Below are 8,844 nucleotides of genomic sequence, written 5' to 3'. Positions count from 1 at the left end.
TTCACCAAGAAATGCTGGTTTAAAGCAGTGGGTTTTGGCCTTGACTGAGCACTATAATCACCTGGAGAACTTCAAAACCACTGATGCCCAGGTCCTACTCCAGAGATTCTGATTTAACTGTTGTCTTGCAATTTAGGGTGCAGGGAATTTTAAAGGCTCCCAGGTGATCCTAATAGGCACCCAGGGATGAAAGCCTCTGAGTCAGAGTTAGGATGCATTAGCTCTAAGTGATTTCATTGTGTGATGGGGACTGACCCCACTGCCACACCTTCAGTTTGGGAGCTCAGGAAATAGCTTTGCCCTTTTAAAATCAAGGGACTTTTTCAAGTCATACTCAGCTGTTCAACTAAATTGCAGCAGGGAGAAATGTCTTCTCAGCACTTCTATTTTTATGTCACTTGCTTTCAGAGTAACATTGTTTTGGGGACAGTTTGACTTAGCTTGTGTTGAAAATCATAAATAGCCTGCAAATACCAAAAAGGTATGAAAAGAATTTTTAAACATGTGGAGTACATTATACAGGTTTTCAAATTTCTCCTACGATTTAGAAATGAAAAATATGTTGCTAGGGCCTTCTTGATGCCTAAGCTCAGACCTCAGTCATTTCCCTGTGTCATTCCAAGTCCTTCCAAGACATTCAGCATTCTCTCGATTATTCCCAATGGTGGAGTTCTAGATGCACACGAATCTCAAAGGAACCCTCTATTCCTGAAGAAGTGTCATTTTCCAAAACCTTAGAAGACTTTCTGCAGCAAAAGGCATAATGATACTGACTGCAAAAATAACAGCAATTCTTCATTCTTCCCTGTACCTGTGCTCTTTGAAATGTGATTTTACTGCTGTTCTCATTGATGAGTCCAATCTATTTCTCCCAGATTAGATCTGGGCTGGTCTTATTTGCTCTGGCCAATAGAACGCAGTGGATATGACAGTGTGTCTAAAGGTCCTGAATGCTTCTTGTTTTGTTTTGTTTTGTTTTGTTTTTTTCCTTCCAGAACGCTGCCCTCTCCAGGAGAATAATGAGCCCATACTAGCCTGTTGGAGAATGAGATGCCCTGGGGAAGAGAATCAGGGTGCCCCAGTTGACAGCCAGCTTACCTCCAGGAGCGCACCACCTAGCCAACCAGCAGTTAGCCACACCAACCACACATGCAGACTCACGTACATACGCATACTTACATGAAGGATCCCATCTGAGACCAGAGCAAAAGATGGGCCAGCCTAAATGGCTGACCAGCCCATTATAAGCTAAATAACTCTCAGGGTGATCTGTTATAAAGCAACAGCTAATACATACACTTTTGTATCTATTTTTGACAGGATCTCAGGGTTTGATAACCTTGTTGATTACAAGTTATCTGAAAGACAGTATAATACCATTCAGGTACTGATTTCCTTTTCTTCTTAAAATTGGATCTCTTGAGTAATACAGAAATGCACATAGATGCGTTATGCATGGGATTGTTGCTTCAACTCACATAGTACCCCACCCCACAGAAGGAAACAGACCACCACACTCTGACCACATGGGCCCTGTGGCCCCCAAAACTTGAGGTCAAGGCTGCGGACAGACTTGAAGGCATGGGGTCCCCTCTTGCTTGGTCCACACCAAACAGCAGGTGGAAAGTAGTGGTCCATTTCTGGAAACTTCCTCCTTTCTGCATTCTCCTCAGTTTCTTGGGGAGACTCTTACTTCCTCCTAGGGCCTGAGGAGAGATGTTGGTGGGAAGGGGCGTTCCCCTGCCTCTGGTAGAAACATTGAGGGGGTCATGCCCTTCATCTCCTTGAGGTTGGGGGAGTCAGAGCCCCGAGAACTGTATTTCCATGCAGAGCCACTTGCCAGGTGTGGCTACTGGGCACCTGAGTGTGGCTACTCTGAGTTGAGGCATGTTGGAAACATAAAATACAGAGTGAATTTCAAAGATTTAGTTACAAAAAAAATAAACGAAGGATATTAAACAGTTCATTTATAATTGATCACAAGCCAGGCATGATCACATACATCTGGAATCCCATCAGCTCAGGAGGCCAAGGCAGGAGGATTCCAAGTTTGAGAGGCCAGCCTTGGTAACTTAGTAAGACCCCGTCTCAAAATAAAATACAAAGGGCTGCTGATGGCACTTCGAATGGTGCCGCTGAGCTGCACTCTCAGAACCAAAAAACAAGTGATCACACAATTATATTGTTCACATATTAAATAATATTTTGGATATACTGGATTAAATAATTATATGTTTACAATTTTACCTGTTTCTTTTTATAACTATGTTGACTTCATGTTATTATTACAAATTCCTGAGAAGCTAAAAGAGGAAAGGTTTATTTTGGTTCATGGCTTCAGTTCATGGCAGGTTGGTCCCTCTCTTTTTGGGTCTGCGGTGAGGAGAAACATGGTGAGAAGAATGTGGAGGAAGGAAGCTGCTCTTCTCAGGGTGGCCAGAAAGCAGGGAGAGAGGAAAGGCCACAGTCCCCAGAGCCCCTTCAAGGGCGGCTCCCATTGACCTAGGTCCATCCTTCCCCCAGGGCCCACATCCTAAAGCTTCCACCACCTCCAGGGGCACCACAGACTGGCCACCAAACCTTCAGCAAATGGCCCCCTGGTGGGGGCTTTAACAGCCAAACCATAACAGTAATCTTAAATTTCAGGTTTAATATCAAATCAATGCATGCATTTCCACACTGCAGTTACCAAATCAAAGAGAAGTCACCGTCTTTGTCCTTGAGACCTTTCTAATGTTTTAAAGATGCTCAGGCCATAATTTAATATGCAAAATTCTATCTGTGAACTGAAATAGAATATCATTTTTAAATATTGTGAAAGTAACATTACTTTTACTTGGGAAGTCATGAGCAGACAAGAGAGCCTCATGTCTGTTCTAAAACTGTCTTATAAACACCTAAGAATATCCAGTGACCATCAAGGCAAATGCAACCAAGGACCTTCATAATTAAGTAAGCATATCAAGGACTGGCTTCAGGTCTAATTCCATTATTCATAGATTCTCTTCCCTGAAATCAGGGAAAAAGTCAAAATTAAGTTTGAAGCTCCCAGAAACCACAGGATTTTCTTTTCCTTGGTGTATCAGTTTAACATCAGAAATACCAATTGCGGGGCACAGCTGAGAAAAGATAACGATGAACTGAGCCTGGAGTCACATTATACCTTCTATTCACAGGCAGCTGCATTACAAAAAAGGGGCATGACTTTCAACAATTCACTAAATCCCCAGCACGCTTAGTCCACACCGGATCTTAGACTGGTTGGTGCCCCTGGGTTACTGGGGTTCAAAAGGAACTGTGCTGCATTCAGAGAAGATAGGGGCTGAGATGTCAGGAAGGGAACAAAACTTGAAGAACACACTAAATAAATAGAACTCTTCAGTGAGAGCCAGCATGATGGCCAAGGTCAGCTGACTCAAGGCCACTTCCTGCTTTTAATATTCTTAATAAAGAATATTTTCAGGGTGAGAGGCCCAGCTTGGAGATAGGAATGCTTTAATAACTGCCCTGGAATATCCACATTGGGACAAATGTTATCACTGAAAAAATTTCAGAACTATAAATCCATGTATGTATTAATCATCACAATGGTTTAAAGTGCAAGGAAATTTTAAAGTATCACTTTTTTTTTTTCACTACTGGGGATTGAACCCACTAGTACTCTAACACTGAGCTATATCCCCGGCCCCTTTTATTCTTTATTTTGAGGAAGAGTCTCCCTGAGTTGCAGAGGCTGGCCTTGACCTTGCGATCTTCCTATCCCAACCTGTCAGAGTAGCTGGGTTACAGGCCCATGCCACTGGACCTGGCCTGTACTTCATTTCTTTTTTTTTTTTAACACTTATTTTATTTATTTATTTTGATATGGTGCTGAGGATCGAACCCAAGGCCTCACACATGCTAGGCAAGCGCTCTCCTGCTGAGCCACAACCCCAGCCCCTGTACTTCATTTCTTATGCCCTCCCTTTATGTAAACATCTGAAGTTCCTAAGCATGTAGTTACTTTTTATGGGAAAAAGAAACACAAAACAAACAACCTCCCACTGACATCAAGGTAAACATTAATATTGGAAAATTAGCTTTTTCATTTTCTATTTTGTTTGTATTGTTAACTTTAAAAAATGTTGAAAAATTGAGTTCTACTTCTTCCATATTGCATTATTATTTTTTTTTATTTTCCATTGTGGTAAAATGCACATGACATAAAATTTACTACCTTAACCATTTTTAAATGTTCAGTTGAACAGTTAAGGATATTCACATTGTTGTGCAACCAGCCTCCAGAACTTTTTTCATCTTACAAAATAAACTCTATGTTCATTCAGATGCTCCACTTCTGTAAATAATAATAATTATCTAAATGTAAAAAGTTATACTTTCTTCAATTGTTTTCATTAAAAAAATGCAATTTGCCTATTCTATGCTGAATATACTTCCAAGAAAGGTGGGGAGATAGAAAAGAAGCAACAAATGTTCCCATGAGGTGGTAAGTCCCCAAAAGGCAGGGACAGGGTCATATTGTATCTCTGGTTCTTTGCATAGTCTGTCACATAGCAGGCACTTCATGGAGAGGTTGATGATTAAATGAATGAATATTCACAATGGGCCTGAAATACAAATGCAGGGTTCTAAAGCTGTGCCCCGGTGCTGTGGACTTCCAGGCACAAGTTGCTGTTGCTGGTGCATTAACCTTTGACCCATGCCCCAGCCCCAGCTCCTGCCTGTCATAACCTCTGGGGTCTAACACCTGCTGCCCTTCCCCTTTATCCCTCCCTTCCCCTCAGAGCCTGCACCCCAGCTGAACTCACCATCTTTACCCTGAATTTCCTGACTCACAGTCTGTTCCTCTGCTTCAGGAAGCTCCCCTCCTTCCCTCCATCCTGCTGCTAGATCTCTCTCATTGATTGGTGTCCCCTTTTCTCAGTAAAATTACTTTTCTTCCACTCCCTGCCTCATTCACATTCATTGAGAACCAGAGTTCCGTTCTGGTGTAGCATCTCTAGTTTCAGGAAAAGTTGGTCACATTCTGAAATAATGTACCACCCCCTCCAGAGGTCTTGGAAGTAGATGAAGGTCCTTTAGGATCTCCAGGGAAAGCTCTGTCTTTCTTGTTTCCTTCTAATTTTTCCTTGAGCACCAGCATTCAAGATAAGAATTTAAAGAAATCATTGTGACAATCACAAAAGGAGGGAAGTACTGACACACACAAGAAGTCAGATACAAAGAGTACATGATACATGAAATTCTGGAATATGCAAAACTAACTCGTAGTGAAAAAGAAAATACTTAGAGGAGCCCTAAAGACATTATGCTAAGTGAGAGAAGCCAGGCACACAAGCCCAGGTGGCTCCCTTACCCAAAAGTCCAAGAAAGGTAAACCTACAGAGAAAGAAAGTAGCTTACTTAGGGCTGCAAAGGGGGACAGAGGAGATAGGTAAAGGTATGGGCTTCTTTTTGAGGGTGCAGAAAATGTGCTAAAATTGACTGTGGTGTCAGTTATACATGTCTGTACATGTACCAAAAAAATCACAGTTATATGCTTTAAAAGAGCAAAAAGGACAGGTCCATTGCTATCTCTATATAGCTGTTGCAAAATTTTAAAATTACCAATTTATACATATAAAATTATATATGTATATAAAATATACATGATGTAAATAAATACCCTGTACCTATTATCTGAAAGTGAAACTTCACCCCTACCTTGGAAGCCTTCTGCATGGCCCTTCCCAAACATAACTCCTCCGTCTTCCCACCTGGGAGAACCCATCATTCAAAGTTTAAAAAGCATTCCTTTGACTTACTTTCTTATTTCTTACATGAAAAATGTGGATTAATTTTAAAAACATGCTGAGCAAAAAGAAGTCAGATACAAAGAGTACATGATACATGAAATTCTGGAATATGAAAAACTAACTCGTAGTGAAAAAGAAAATACCATTATTTACATGGGACCAGGTGGGTGGTGAGGGGCAGAAATGAACTTGTAGGGGTGATGGAAATGTCCTATGTCTCAACTGATTAGTTTATAAGAAGTCTGTATATAGATTTGTTGAAACATATTGCTCAGGATTTAATGTGGGTGCATTTTATGACACACACCAATTAATTTAAAAATGTTGACTTTTAAAATGCCAAGATCAAGAAAAAAAAGACTTATTATAAAGTATAATTTCAAACATAATGAATAGTTGTACTGCAGGATCCTGAACATGGAAGGAAAATACCTAAAAATGACATTATGGGAACAACTGACAAAATATGACCATGGATTATAGGTTAGATCATAGTACAGTATCAATACTAAATTTCCTGGTTTTGATCATTGTAGTATGGTTATATAAGACAAAAATCTTTGGAAAATATTTAAGCAAAAGAACAAGATGTCCTCAATTTACTATCAAATAATCAGTAAAGATGTGGGGAGCATATCTTAAAATTGAGCAAAATATGAACAACTACAACTGAAAATTTAGATTAAGTTTATATGGAAATTCTTTGTCCTAACTATTCAGTATGTTTGAAATTATATTTTATTGCAAAATAAAAAGTTTTTAATGATGATATAAACTTACAGATGTGAACAAAACACTGCTGTATTCCAGTTTTTGTTGTGTTATCAAAACCAGAAGACACTGAAATGATTATCTGTTTATCAGGTTCTCTAATTGGTTCTATGGATGCTTCTGAAAAGAGAAAGAATAATTGCTGAGGGCCATTAGAGAAAAGGCAAGAGCTTTCCAGACCCAATTCTCCTTCCTCTTCCCCACAAAGGAACATGGCAGCTGATCTAAGTCATGATGGAAAACAACATTTTCTTCCTCTTGCAGCTTCTCTCTCCCTGGTTCCATAATGGACCAAGTCCTTTTCTTCTTTTCTCACATTAAAGCAGATTAAATACAGTCAATTCTCTTTTCAAAGATATAATTGCAGGTAAAGCAATCGATAATTTCTTTGTTGCAGCTAAAAATATACATGTTCTTCTCCCAGAAGACAAATTCATTATTGAAAGATGAATTCCAGAAGATGTGCCACTGTCGATCTATGGCCATTTACTTTCCTCTTCATCACATAATAATGCAATCCACTAATAATTTTGACAAACCTGGAATTTTCATCATTTATCTTTAAAAGGGATCATTCCTTATCTTGGCAAGTGTGCTTCCAGTTCCTCCAGTCTTTTATGCCCATGGTGAAGGGTAACATTTTACTCTCTTACAGGATCAATGGCCTTCACAGAACATCCTGTGTTTTGCAAAAATTTTGAAAAGAGTTCATTTTTTTTCATGACATCTGTTTTTGAGATATAATTTCTGTTCCTTTTCATGCTGAGAGGTTTTTTTGAGACTGTCATATTCTAAATACTCATTTATCAAAAGTTGTTCCTTTAAGTAGTTACCATTTTGCATAATGTGGAACTTTTGAGTGAGGTTTCCTAGAATATCCTGTTATTGATGTTTTTCTTGAATATACTGAAAAATCTCTATCATCAACACTGTAACTGTCATCAACAGAAGTAAACAGAAGATCCCAAGAGTCACTGTAATGAGATGCCAGGGCTCTGAAAACTCTGCCATTCCAGGCCTTTGGGTAGCAGCATGCCTTAATCCATTCTGCAATTCTGAAGGAAACTTAAGAAATTCCAGGGCTGAAATAAGTCACCTCCAGATGGCTCATCTGTATCTGTACCATGCACTGATGTAGATAGAAGGAACTGATCCCAAAATGACAAGCTGGCTTCTCCAGTCCTGGCCCCCTTAGGTTTCAGAGGTTCAGTCTGCGGTCAGCTGACCCTTTGACTCTGGGCCAAGATGAGGCAGAACATCAAGGCAAGAGGGCGTGACAAAGAAGAGCTGTTGGACTCACGGCCTTGTTAGAGGGCAGATAGACAAGGGCAGTGGGAACATGAGGTTAAGAGAATAATCCTATAAAATGGCCCACTGTGCTGACCCCCACATGCTTTCTTTGCCAAGAAACAATCTGCCTGCAGCCCTCCCTGGCCCTAATGGATAGGATATGTCACATTCCTCAGCCAACTACCTGTTATCGTCAAGGAAATGTAGACAGGAAGTAACGTTGAGAAGAGAAACCCAGGTAGCTTTGAAAGGACAGACTTTTCACAGACCAGATTCTGGAAGATAAAAGTAGTCCCTCCTATTTTACGTAAAAATATGTAAGAATCTATTAGAATCCAGTTAGAACCTGAAAGACCCTCTGAGTCCCTGTCCAAGGAAGAACGCACGAGACACTGGCTGCAAAAAACATGAGGCAATTTATTGATACACAGACGCCTGCGGGTGCTCAGCAAAACCTCAGCCGGAGCTTTGGTGAACTGGCACACCGGGCTTTGGGGTACAGGTCTTTTATAGGATAAAGGGGCAGGTTTCGCGCGCGCGGTAAGCAACAGGTTTCTTATTGGTTATTTTGAACCCAGCATATAGATTACCTAAAGGGCAAAGTTGTTCTTCACTTTATGTTATCAGTTCCTATTTGCCTAAGAATGCCCTGGGACCTGGTTTTTTTTTGTTCTTTTCCAACCATCCTGTCCTTTCACAATAGACTACCCTTAACTGATTAACAGATAGACCTCTCCGGTGTTTAGTGGGTTAGCAACATGCCCTGATGGTTTCACAATGGGGCCTGGGGTTTCTGGGCTGGGGTCTTTCACCTGGACTGTGATTTACCTGGACTGTGAGTTAATCTACTGAGACACTGCTTTACCTGGACTGAGACAACAAACTGTAATCTACAACAAATTGTAACTCGGTATCTTTGCTAACGGTGTCATTGCTGATATAATTTTTCCAAGGGCTTCTTGCATGGAGCCATCAATTGGCTTGGTAT

The 8,844-nt window shown here is 40.4% G+C and overlaps 1 pseudogene; it reads right to left on the bottom strand.

The window, feature by feature from the left end:
- Positions 1-7,002: 7,002 nt before the first annotated feature.
- On the bottom strand, positions 7,003-7,577 carry LOC143402205 (killer cell lectin-like receptor 2; annotated as a pseudogene).
- Between the last annotated feature and the right edge of the window lie 1,267 nt (positions 7,578-8,844).

This window comes from Callospermophilus lateralis, chromosome 6 (assembly GCF_048772815.1).
Source record: "Callospermophilus lateralis isolate mCalLat2 chromosome 6, mCalLat2.hap1, whole genome shotgun sequence".
Lineage (NCBI taxonomy): Eukaryota > Metazoa > Chordata > Mammalia > Rodentia > Sciuridae > Callospermophilus > Callospermophilus lateralis.
The sequence above is the reverse complement of the archived record's forward strand: the minus strand, read 5'-3'. Positions and strand labels throughout refer to the sequence as shown.